The sequence below is a fragment of the Sus scrofa genome, chromosome 9 (assembly GCF_054392235.1).
Source record: "Sus scrofa isolate SSC_HxYL_T2T_F1_AM1 chromosome 9, Sscrofa_HxYL_maternal_Yorkshire_Landrace_v2.0, whole genome shotgun sequence".
Taxonomy (NCBI): Eukaryota; Metazoa; Chordata; class Mammalia; order Artiodactyla; family Suidae; genus Sus; species Sus scrofa.
In genome coordinates, this window is record NC_139391.1 from 133,928,111 (window position 1) to 133,941,677 (window position 13,567).

The following is a 13,567-nucleotide window of genomic DNA, read 5'->3' on the forward strand; positions in this document are numbered from 1 at the left end:
GGTTCATGAAGTTCTTGATTCCAGCTACCCATCAGAAACACAATATATTTAAGTAAAAAAAAAAAAAAGTTTAATCATAGAAAGGCCTAGTTCTAGAAAGCAGTTATCTTAATTTTCTCAAAAGGCTTCTGGGAAGCAATGAGAGCTTTTGTGTTGCATACACGCTCACACACAAGTGCACACACACACACAACCATGCTTTTTGATGTGCTTCCCTTTATTACAAGTACTTAAAGTGTTATCCTGAGAGCTAATATTCTGACAATTTTTCACAAGAAAATTCCACTCTTATAAAAAAAAAATGGCTTGGAAATGTTTTATCCACAGGAAGTTGGAAAATACCAGATAAAGGAAAGCTGTATTCTTTACACCCGGTTCATTTTTAAAAGGGCATCATGAATTATGTAACCATTATACACTAAAGGAGACATTTTTCCTTTCTGATTTAATGTGATTATTTGCTAATTTGTAACATTGTGTAATTATAACTGCAATATGACTGGAAATCCTTTTAGAGCTTTGAACATCTGCAGGAGAGTAATGTTGGATTGTTGAATTATTCATTGCTTTGTGATGCTTGTATTTTACCTGAATACTCACACACACACACACACACACACACACACACACACACACACACACACTCACACACCCCAGGACTAAAACATTTACCTCCCTTTATCCTTGACCCAATATAAACTGGGTTAGAAAGCATTCAAACAACTGAGAGGGACTCATTCTAGCTTTTTCTCATCAGGAATGAAATACTGTTACATGTATTCAGTTGTCTAGAGTAATATTTGGTGATATTGTGAAGCAGTCTCATTTTGCTATTGTACAGATTCTTCTTTTAGGGTTTTCATTTAAGAAACACCAAATCAAAATGTATATAAATATATGTATGCCTGGATCCCTTTGCTGTAAAGCAGAAATTGATGCAATATTGTAAATCAACTAACTTTAATTTTTAGAACGAAGTAAAAAAGAAAAGAAACACAGAATTTTGTCATGGTAAAGGAGAGTACGAGTCATCAGATTTGACTCCTCTTGAAATAAACCAGCCTGATCAGATCCAGAGCAAAGAAGGCCAGGTAGGCGTCTGCTTCCAGAGTGGTGTTCCTGCCCACCTTCCTGGTTTAACAAGTTCCAGCTACTGCTTCCCTCCACCGGGGTCCACAGACTGGCTGGCTGCTGTCTGCAAGAAGGTCAGCCCGTCCATCTTTTTTGTTGATTCTCAGTGCTTTCCCCAGGCTGGCTCCAGTTTCTAGTTGTTTTCAAATACCATTGACAGCTGCTTCTCATAGATTGCTTGCCCTTTGTTTTCAACCAGACATTTTTCTTCTATCTTAAGAATTAACTGCAAATTGGCAGGTGCCAACTATTACATATAGAATGCATAAACAATAAGGTCCTACTGTACAGCCCAGGGAACTATAGTCAGTGTCCTGTGATAAACCATAGTGGAAAAGAATATGAAAAAGAATATGTGTGTGTATAACTGAATCACCTTGCTGTACAGCAGAAATGAACATAACATTATAATCAACTATACTTCAGTAAAATAAATTTTCAAAAAAACCCCCAATATTCATTTCACACCTTTATACTTCCTAATTACTATTTAATATCTCTTTTACCTCTGGGTGCCTAGTGTTTCTGCCTATATTCTGTTTTATATAATGTACCTGTTTCCATCATTCTTTGTTTACCCATTTCTTCTTGAGCCCTTGAGAAATCATGTCCTTCACTGATTTGGTCACATGGGGCCCTTGAAAGTCACTAAGGGACACCCCACCTCAGACCCAGGGGACTTTTCCATTCCTGTTCTTTACTCCCGGTCAATGCTAGACATGGCAAGTCTACTCCTAAAGTTCTCTCCCTCCTGGGCTCCTGGTGTCATTCCTTTATCATCCTATATCTGCTAAAACTCAGCCCTTCTAAATTTTTCTTTTCCTTTATATGTGATCTGCAGTAGAGCTTAGTCATCTTCAGCCTTTAGAGGTAATTTTTGACAGCTGTAGCTTCCTTTGTTGTTGTTGTTGTCTTTCTGTATTTCTAGGGCCACACCCACAGCATATGGAGGTTCCCAGGCCAGGGGTCCAATTGGAGCTGTAGCCACCAGCCTAAGCCAGGGCTGTAGCAACGCAGGATTCCAGCTGTGTCTGTGACCTGCACCACAGCTCACGGCAACACCGGATCCTTAACCCACTGAACAAGGCCAGGAATCCAACCTGTGTCCTCACAGATGCCAGTCCGGTTCGTTAACCGCTGAGCCACGATGGCGGTTATCTTCCTATATCTTCCTTTATCTATCCTATATCTTTATTTTGTACCACTTTGTATCTACATCTTGTTCTGGATTTCTTGCTGACAGAGAACAGTCTTGAATGCATTTCATGAATATATTGAGCATCTGCTATGTGCATGGAACTGAAAGTGTAGGCAAAATACAGCCTTTTTTCTTAAGAAGCCTGCGTTCATGGGAGCCCCTCTGCTTGCGTTATCGTCTTGCTTCAGGCTTCTTGGGGTGATGATGACAGCACCGTTTCTTGGTCACCTCTACCCAAGGTGCTCTGCACACTATCTCAACCTGTTCTCATAGGAACCAGAAAAGCAGACAGTGATGAACTATTACCCTTCTGCTACTTTCTCCTGACCTTAAATCCTTCCCTAATATCCCGTTTTCTGTAAGTAGCTCCGTGATTCTTTCGCTGTCATAAATTGACAATTAGTCTTCTGGGGCTCTCTTGCCTTATATCATTTGTTACACCAGACCCTCACCGTTCCTCCCAACTCTGATAGACGTTTCCTGTGGAGTCATATTGTCACCTTTTCTATCAATAGTCGTTTTCTTTTTTCTTTTTTGGCTGCCCTGCGCATATGGAGATGCCAGGCTAGGGATCAGGTGCAAACCACAGTTGCATCCTATGCCATAATTGTGACCTATTCTGAATCCTTAACCCACTGTGCCAAGCTGAGATCAAACTTGCATCCTGGCACTGTAGAGATGCTGCTGATCTCGTTGCACCATAGAGGGAAGTCCCCAGTAGTCCTTTTTTTAGGTAAACTCTTTGTTAAAGTGTGACACATACAGACGCATGCAGAAATCAAAGTGTACAGTTCACTGAATCTTTGCAAAGTGAGCCCACCCACGTAACAAGTCCTTAAATCAAGAACTGGAACATCATCACCTGCTTACATCCTTCCCTCTCTGTCTCTGTCCCCCAAGAGTAACCATTAGTTTTACCTTTTTTTTTTAGCTTTTTGAGTGGAATAACAGTCTGTTCTCTTTGACGTCTTCTTTAATCACAATTTTGTGAGAGCCATCCATATGACAATATATGTATGGTTAGAACTTGGTCCTTTTCATTGTTGTGTAATATTCCAGTGCAGGCACATACTACAGTTTACACATTCTGCTGTAGGGGCATTTGGATTGTCTCCAGTTTGGGGCCATTATGAATTGTGCTGCTGTTAACGTTTCTAGTGTGTATATTGCGGACATTCTAGTACATATCCTGTGGACATTCGTGCATATCACTTTGATGGGTGTGTTCATTTCTACTGAGTATGCGTACATTAGTTTTAGTCTAACAATTCTGCAAAATTTGTATTACTACCTAGAGTAAAAAGCAAATTTTAAGGCTGAAATATATTAGCTACTCGATCTTGCTTTCTCTTTGGTCCCCGTATTGAATTGATTATTCATTAAGCAAATATATATATACTGAGTGCCTACTGTGTTTGAGACCCCAAGGGCACATCAGTAAATATAAAAAAGCAAGTGCTCCGGCACTTACTCTGTTGCAGATCATTACGATTATTGATCTTTTTAAATATTAACAATGACGACTGTTGACATTTATTAAATGCTTTCTATGTGCCAGGGCACAATTCTAAGTTCTTTATGTGTATTTAGACACTTGGTCCTTACAACAACTCTTAGCGTTAGTACCATTATTTTTCTGATTTTCCAGAAGAGGCAGCCAGGGCACAGAGAGGTGGAGTCACTTGCCCCAGATAAGTGACAAGAGCAGTGGTTCAAACCCATGCAGTGTGGCCCCAGAGTCCATGTTTTCCTCTGTGCCCGCCCACCTTCCATCTATCCATTCCCGCCTACTCTGTTCCTGCTTTACGGTTTCTTGCTTCTGGCCGGGATGCAGTGAGGTGGTGAAGAGCACAGGCTGCTGAATTGCACAGACTTGGGTTGGGGTCCTAGCTCTGCCGCTTGTTCTCTGTATGCCGTCGGGTGTGGTGTTTATCCTCCCTGTGACTGAGTTTCTTCATGAACAGATCTCATGAGGATCAAACCAGATAGTAAATGGAAAACCCTACGTGAGAGTGCCTGACCCTAGTATCATGATGGTTATTTGGCCTCCTGGCGTTTCTCTCTCCCACGCATCTGTGTGATACATACCACTTACATACCAACTGCAAGCATCTTTCTTAAGTGTGGTTGTTTTCATCATGTTCCTTTCATCCAAAAGGTGTAAGGGCTTACCATTGCCTAGAAGATAAGGGCTTACCATTGCCTAGAAGATAAGGGCTTACCATTGCCTAGAAGATAAAGACAGACGTACAAAGGCATTTGGAGCATTGCAAGGCTCTGTCTTCCTTACTGCCCTCTACTTCGTTCCATTCACCTTTCGTACTTGTTTGACTGGTCTATTCAGTGTTTCTTGACACCCTGGGCTGCTCAGTTCTTCCTCTGTTCTTTGCCAGTGCTGGAAGTATCTCCCTCTTCCTTTTTCCTTCCTGCCTTGGAAGCTGCCTCTGCCTTCTAGACTCATCTCTGGACAGTCACTCAGCACATTGGTTAGTCCCTAAGTATGAGGCATTCTAAAATGCAGAGTGGCTTGAGATGGCACACTTGTCCTCTAGGGGTTTTGCAATCTATTAGGGAAGATTCGATGGTCACATAACAATATCTAAGGTAGTACGCCTTGGTAGATGCCACCTGGGGGCCCCTTTCATGGGTGACATGGTAGGGGGAAGGGTTGGGAAGGTGCATTAGAGTTCTCCAGAGAAGCAGATCTCATGGTATGTATAAATGTGGAGAGAGACTTTTTTTAAGCAATCGGCTCGCAGGACTGTGAGAGGGCTGGCAAACCCCAGCTCTGCAGAGGAGGCCTGCAGGCTGCAGCCCTGGGAAGGAGTTGCAGTTTGTGTGTGAAGGTGGTCTGCTGGTAGCATCCCTTCTTTTTTGTGAAAGGTCTCTTTCTTAAGGTTTTCAACTGATTGAATGAGGCCATCCAATTAGGGAGGGTAAGCTGCTGCTTAATCCAAGTCTACTGATTTCAAGGTTTATTATTATTATTATTATTTTGTCTTTTTGCTATTTCTTGGGCCGCTCTCGCAGCATATGGAGGTTCCCAGGCTAGGGGTCGAATTGGAGCTGTAGTCTCCGGCCTACGCCAGAGCCACAGCAATGTGGGATCGTTAACCCACTGAGCAAGAGCAGGGACTGAACCCTCAACCTCATGGTTCCTAGTCGGATTCGTTAACCACTGCGCCACGACAGGAACTCCTCAAGGTTTATTCTTATCAAAAAATTAGCTTCACCGAAACCTGTAAAATAGTGTTTGGCCACACCTCTGGGGTGGGCGGTCTAGTCAAGTTGACACATGAAGGTAACTGTTGCAGGAAGCATCTATTGAATTGGACTTTGAAGACGACATTGGGGCATTTGCAGCAACATGGGTGGACCTAGAAATTATCATGTTAAGTCAAGTCAAACAGTCAAACGGTGAGACACCAACCTCAAATGCTATCACTTGACATGTGGACTCTAAAAAACAGGACACAATGAACTTCTTTGCAGAACAGATACTGACTCACAGACTTTGAAACACTTATGGTTTCCAAATGAGACAGGTTGGGGGGGGTGGATGCACTGAGGGTTTGGGATGGAAATGCTATAAAATTGGGTTGTGATGATCATTGCACAACTATAAATGTAATACAATTTATTGAGTGATAAAAAAGAAGACATTGGATTTTGGTAAGTGTGTCCAGGCGGTTGGAAGGGAAGACAAGGTGGTAAGCCGTTTTCTCCCCAGGGTACCTAAGGGTGCTCACGGATGGGTGAGGGAGGAGCATCTAGAAGGGAGAACATCCCCAGCAGAGGAAACTCTATGCCAGAAGAGCATTGCTGTGTAACTTGCTCTGGGGCCTTCTCCGCGGTGGTAGGAAGCAGCTTCCTTGCAGCAGAAAGAGCCCTGGCTTTGTACTTTGCCTCCGTCACTTTACTCGCTGGTACGAGGGGACGTCCCTCTGAGAACCGGTTTCATGTCTATAAAATAGAGATGATGCGGTTCGCGTCTCCCTACTGCCAATCCAGACAGAGCTACCTAGTGAGTTCTACTAAGTCGGGTTGGTTTCAGCCAGAAGTAGTGAAGACCAGGAGTCAGCAGTCCTGCATTGTTCTTCGTGCCCCTGGTAACTTGCTGTGGGACCTTGGTGAGACGAGTTAGCCTCTCTGTGATTTTTTTTTTTTTTTTTTTGTCTTTTTAGGGCCACACCCATGGCATATGGAGGTTCCCAGGCTAGGGGTCTAATTGGAGCTGTAGCTGCAGGCCTACACCACAGTCACAGCAACGCAGAATCCGAGCCACGTCTGTGACCTACACCACAGCTCATGGCAACACCAAATCCTTAACCCACTGAGCGAGGCCAGGGATCGAACCTGTAACCTAATGGTTCCTAGTCGGATTCGTTAACCACTGAGCCATGATGGGATCTCCCTCTCTGTGATTTTCTTAATCTGTGAAATAATATCTCCTTATACCACAGCAGAATTTGAAAATTTCTGTCTTCTGGAAATCTATCTTTCTGAATAAGCCTATGATTTCTTGGAAGGAAGAATTTCCTGACGTTCAAGAGTTTCCTGTTACTAATTAGGTCACAGGTTCCTGGTATGAAATCTCTCTATCCTGGAATTAAGTTATGCCATTTCTTCTTTAGAGTTTTAATTTGGAAGTCATTAAGGAAAAATATTACCTTCTAAATCTGGAGTACCCAATATTTTCATTGTAATGGGAGTACTTGTATTTTTTCTTCTCATCCTCAAATGCTGTGTTTTGAAAACAATTATCCACCTTTAGTACTTCCTAAAAATATTTTATTATTAAATACCACCTATTTATCCTTAGCATAGAGCAAGTAGGATAAGTAGTAGTAGTATAAAAATACACTTATTTATAATTTATATTTTAGTTGGCTTAGACACCCATTTGGGGCAATGTACCAATCAATTAGATTTTTGATTGATTCGTTCATTCATTCATGTATGCGTGTATAAATACATTCAGTAAGTATTTACTGAGCATCTGTTAAATGGCATGAGTCTTCTAGTAACCAGAGATACAGCAGTTAACAAAATAGCCAGTCTCTGCCCTCATTCACCTTATATTTTTGAAATACTTGTAGTAGTTTATGAATGTTTCCTTCCCTTTTATAAAATTCTGGGAATCGTAAGAGCGTATGGTACCTAGTTATCCGAATGATTAAAATCAGCTGCCAAACTCTCTAAAAAAATTGTGAAACAGTGCTGTTCATATCCCCCAAATGGTTTCTTTCCACATAATGGTTATTACATGTCTCTTTACAGAGAAGATGATAAGCATATACAAGGTATTTATATAGACATATATGCACATAATAAACTATAGAAGGTCCCCTATGTTCGTACTTCTTCAAATAAGCTTTTGATCAAATTCCTCTTTACGCTTGAGTTAAATCTATGATTATGACTTTGATGAGGAAATACCTGTCTACAGTGCTGGTCATTCCTTTATGTAAGACTTGATGGAGATATAGAATATCCTAACTTGAGAAAGTGCAAAAATTCTTGGGGCTTAGTTCTGTTTGGAATGGGTACAGGACTTAGTTGCCAGTGTAAAGACGATAGTGGCTCTGAGTTTTCATAAAGATAAAATTTAACAGAAAATGCATGGACTAGTAACTCTTAATTACACAAACAACTTTTTTTTTCTCTTCCTAATCTTTTTAGTACGTGTTTTTTTATCAGGTTATACTGCAGAAGTATTTTTATTATTATTGTTCTTTAGTTTGGTGATGGCGGTGGTGCTGGTGAACTTGTTTTTTTTTCAAGTATGGTGGTTTTAGAATGGGGATCAATGGGAAGTGCCCATGATTTGGGTTTCCCAGGGGTTTTGCAAAGACTGGTTAAGAGTGCTGTTTTATTTCTCATTTCCTACCATGTGTCCCGTTGCTCAATCCATGTTTGCTACAAACGTGGTCCTCCTCGCTGTTCTTGATCAGAACTCAAAATGCACATCACAGAAAACAGGTGGAAATATCTAGGACCTTCATTCTGTAGAGGTATCTCTTCTATAGAAATGCAGAGTAGAGGATTGGGGGTGGAAGGGGGGACGTGGGAGAGGAAGCAGAATGATGAAAAAAGAGTGAATTTCTTCCTATGTCAAAGACACCTCCTCCAAACTGAAAAAAAGATTAAGTCAAATGTTTGAAGTGTTTTGAAGAACTTGTAATAGGGAAAGATTATCTGATTGTAATTTTTTAACCAAAAGTTAAATCCATTTTGCCCACATCGAGCTGTTAAAGAGCAGTCTGTTAATTTTCCAGAAAGAAGGCTTTATCTGAAAATGTTTCTGCAGTTACTCAGGCCCCCACATCTTGCAGTCATTCTTCAATTCTTTCTTGTACACCCTGTAGCCAACCTTTGGTATCTGTTCAGGGACTGACTGCTTCCTTCCAGGTCCGGGGCTTTTCTTCTAGCTCAGTCCAGCGTTTCTCCTGACTCATGTCCTGACCTCCACCCTTACCCCTTACAGGTCTGGGGTCTACGCAGCAGCCAGTATCCTTGTAAACATATGGCAGTTAATGTGGCTTCTTTGCTCAGTTCCTTCTCCGGATTTGTCACCTTCCTTAGAATAGTCAAAATCCTAACATTTTGCCTGGGGAGCCCTTTAGGATCTGTACGACTCCCTGTCTTTCGCCCATCCCTCCCTGCCGAGTGTCGTCCCCTGTCTCACTCTCTGTCACCCTGGCCATCTTGCTGTTCTTGTACACATCGCTGCACACTTTCCTGAAGGCCTTCGTACTTGCTGTTTGTCTGCTTGGAACCAGCCCCTCCATGGCTGGCTCCTCACTTCTTTCAGGTCTCTGCTCAGAGTTCATCTTATCAGAGACACCTCTCTTGACCACCTCCCCTTGGCTACTCATCTTCCTTTTTGCCCCCCTTTGTTCCTCTGTACCTCTTCTCTGATTTTCTCTATTTACTTCATTATTGCTTGTTGTCCCCACCATAATGTAACCTACATGGACAAGAGCAGGGATGGGGATTTTTTTAGGCACCGCTGTCTCCCAAGTGCCAAGAACCACTGCTGGCCTGTGGTAGGTGCTCGTTGAGTTTTATTGAATGGACGAATGTAGCCCCACGCATGCCAACAGCTGCCACAGCGGAGAACACGGTCCCTTTGTGCCTCATGCGGGCAGTGGGGGAGCTCCATCTAGAACGTGATGACTCCAGTTCATTGACCATGGTCTTAAAAGAGAACATCCTGAGACATGGGCAGCCCTCATTTTAAGGAAGCCACTGGAATATCGGTGGGGGATATAGACTCTACACGTATATATGACATATACTTGCAATGTGGCATGGTTCTGTACATCATTTGATAGTAGTAAATACTTATAGTTTTTAAAGATAATGAATAATTGAATATATTTACTTGTACATATCTAATATTTTACAAAATCGATTCTGTGTTGGCTTCGCTTGAACAGAAGTACTATACGAGATTAAGAAATCATTGTATTAATAGGGGAGTTCCTATCATGGCTCAGTGGTTAACGAATCCGACTAAGAACCATGAGGTTGCGGGTTCGATCCCTGGCCTTGCTCAGTGGGTTAAGGATCCAGTGTTGCCATGAGCTGTGGTGTAGGTCACAGACACAGCTCGGATCCAGAGTTGCTGTGACTCTGGCGTAGGCCAGCAGCTATAGCTGTGATTAGACCCCTAGCCTGGGAACCTCCATATGCTGTGGGTGTGGCCCTAAGAAAGACAAAAAGACTAAAAAAAAAAATTCTATTAATAGAATTTGACAGCTTTTATTATGATTACTAACCAATGGATTTTGTGCTAGCTTCATGAACGTATTAACAAAATACAGGAGGCCATATATTTTCTGCAGTCTTAATTTTTTTGGAGAAGCCCACTGAGCTTTTTGTTTAAGGGAGAGTTTGAGTACTTTTCTGTAGGACTCCTGTCCATTGAACATGGCCTCAGGCCCAGTGCAGCCAGTGATTCTCCAGAACTGGCACCTTTCTTGGTTTCATGTACTTGGGTCTTTGGTTTCAAAAAAAACATATGATGTGTTTTTATTCTGGTTTCTAATGAGATAACTTTTAAATTCTTAAACATAGAATGAAAAAGAGAAATGCGTTTCTAGCACCTTCTGCATGAAGTAGAAGAAATAAGGCAAGAGGGATTTCCTTTGATGTGGGAATTGCACTTCCCATCTTGACAGCCCCCCTTCCCTGCCCCCACACCTAAACAAAGGGCTTCTTTGCACCTGTGTATAGTTCCTTGTCACTTTGGGGCATCATTTTCTCTTCTAGGAAATTAAAGCTCCTGTCTTAAAGTTTATTAAGTATTGAGGGTTGTGTAGAGACTGGAGCAGTTAGGAAACTAAAATTCTACAAGAAGAAAGAACGTCTAAAACTATGTTAATCGTTTTTCTGTAATAAGTACTATTCAGAAGCTCTGTTTAAAACTTCACTTTCTATGCAAATAAAATTCTAAGAAAAATAAAACTCCAAAAATATTTTAAAATTGCAGTCACCAAATGGGATCTCTAGTCCTTTAATCCTTGAGCCCCAGAAGGGGTTTGAGAGGAAGAATTGCACAGAGACATTTTCATGCCTCAAAATATCAAGGACAGTTTTGGCAGAAAGCACAGCCTGGGACGATGCTAGATTCTTGGGCAATGAGATGTTTGCTGGTTTGGTATTTTATCTTTGGCAGTTGTTGCCACATTTGATATTCTCAGCTGCTTTTGAAGATTCCGCAGAAGAAAAGCAGGATTCATTTCTAGCAGTAAAAACTCAGTAAATGGTCAGTGGCTTCATGTTGTAATGTGTTTACAACCTTCTGTAGTTTTTTCCTTCCTTCCAATTTCTCCTTTAAGTTTTATGCACCAGACTTATAGAAACTACAGTCTACAATGTTGTATGGCAAGAGCACTTGACAGCAACATCAGGAGTCTTGGCAAGTCCCCTTGCCTTGTCTGGGTCTCTCCTTCCTCACAGGTAAATGGGAAACCGTAGTGAGTGGCTTGGAGGGTTGTGAATATGAAGTGACATGTCATCCTGCACATGAAAACACGTGGAAAACAACTCTACGAATGTAAAGCACTATTACAGTCAAGGACTGTGTGCGTCTTCTGCTTTCTTAACATCTAGAGAAATTGGTTAAGATTTCGATTGTGGACAATTCAAATTTTCCATGGTTTTTGATGGCTATGCGGTGGGTTTTTATTATTTCTTGCAGAGGACCCTAGGAACAATGTAAAGATTCCTTGCAGCTAGTCTGTAATTAACTGGCTTTAAGGTGAGGCCCCATCATGTATGGCTGCCATGATGTCTTGCTCTAATGTAAAGATGCGGCACAGACCCACTTCGTGCTAGACGTTGAGGTGAAATACAAAGATGTACAAAATAAGCTTATAAAGTAGCCAAGGGGGCAGAAATAAATCCACTTAATGAAACACATTGCCCCGTCAGTACCACCTCAGAGTTGCCAAACGCTGTGAGAACACAGAGGCTAGATGAATTATTCCACTTTGGTGGCTGGGAAAGGCTTTATCTTAAGCAATACCTGGAGTATAGGTGATTTGCGGGTTTTGTTTTGCTGCTGAGTCTACTATTCTTTTATGCCAACTCCTTGGGTGGCCACCTTCCAAAAAAGCATTCTCTTTCACCCATGGGCTTCTCTGAGTCAGTAAATGATTATATAGTGTTTTTGCACAGTTACCGGGTCTGGGATCATTTACTGGGTCTGTGGATAGTCGAGGGGTGGTCCCTGCCCTCAAAGTGCTTATGGCTTGATAGAGATGGTTGAGTCTGTCATCATTAGAAACATACAAAGTCTGTGATATTGAAGTGCTATGACTGGGGAGAAGGTGAGCATGGATCTTGCTGGCCAGACAGAAAGTGGGCTGGGATGGGCACGAAAGGTCCACACAATGGAAATTTAGGTCGTCCATCAGAATTTCAAGGTATCTCCTATACTTCTGACTTCTAAGCAGACGTAGTAGCTGTTTTGCTATTTCTAATGAATATCCCATCCAGCTTATTGGGTTTTTGTTTGTTTGTTTGTCTGCCGGTGTTTTAAAATATACTTTTCTATGGGTCACTCTGTTAGTCTTCAGACATTTTTAAGCTGTGAATACAAGGAAACATGCATTAAGTGACCAAGAGAGCATGGGATAAGTGGGTGTCTACAGCTGGAATCATTAAAGCCTAAAGCCCAGTGATGAAAAATATTTAAAATGTAATTGGTTGCTAAGTAAAAACAGCAGCCAGAGTGTAAAATTAGACTTGGTTAGCTCTTAGTTAGGGACAAAACCTGGTTAGGTCATAATTTCCATGGCAGGGACACTGGAGGGAGGATGTGGCCGCTGTATTGATCATACAGAGGACAGAGATGTCAGAACCCAGAGACGAGGTTGGCAGAAGACAACTAAAGGCAGGAAGGATTCTCAGACTGTCACTGTGAACAGAAAAAAAAAAAAAAAATGTAATCAATGGCAGATCATTCCCTTCCAACACTTATCTAAGTCTGGAGGTCCCCACAGCTGGAGGGCGTTCCCTAGGCTTGGTTTTTCACTTGACTTTGGGCCAATATAGAATCATAGATTGTTTCTTTTTTGTTTTGTTTTTGTTTTGTTGTGGCTGCACCCATGGCATCTGTACCGTGGCCAGGGTTGGACCCGCACCACAGCAGTGACCCAAGCTATGGCAGTGACAATGCCCGATCCTTAACCACTAGGCCACCAGGAACTCCTGGAGTGGGTTGTTCCTGGAGTCTAGTGGGTGCGTGTGAGTTGGGTAGACTAGCACATCTCGCTTAGAACAGCTGAAGAAGGCATCTTCTTCACGCTGTCCTGCTCTGATGCTAGGAAGGTGGATTGAAGAAAATAGAATCCTAGTCCCCAGTGGTCTCCCCATTCACTTCTATCCGTCCTCACTTTCCTGATCACCAGTAATGATCAGATTACCCTGTGTCCAACCATGTGATTTAATATAGGCTGGGGACGTCTGTTTTTATCATAGTCTCTTGGAATATATAATTAATTAATTACTTGCATTCCATCATTTATTCCTCAAACATTTATTAAGCCCATAGTTGGTATTTCCTACTCCTTTCTGGGGTGTTACTTCATTGACAGAAGAAGTGGCCTCTTTTGGCAGTTGCTGAATGGTGGCAACGTCGGCGCTCCCTCTAATTAGGGATAGTGTCTCTGATTAGCTTATCTATGCTCCGCCCTGCAACCCCTTATCTTTTTACTGTCTCCATAG

At 42.0% G+C, this 13,567-nt stretch overlaps 1 protein-coding gene across 7 annotated transcripts in view; it reads left to right on the forward strand.

Annotated features, from left to right (window-relative positions):
- Positions 1 to 13,567, forward strand: part of PTPN14 (protein tyrosine phosphatase non-receptor type 14) — a 365,153-nt gene that overhangs the window by 276,437 nt on the left and 75,149 nt on the right. The gene's annotated exons all lie outside the window — the stretch shown is intronic.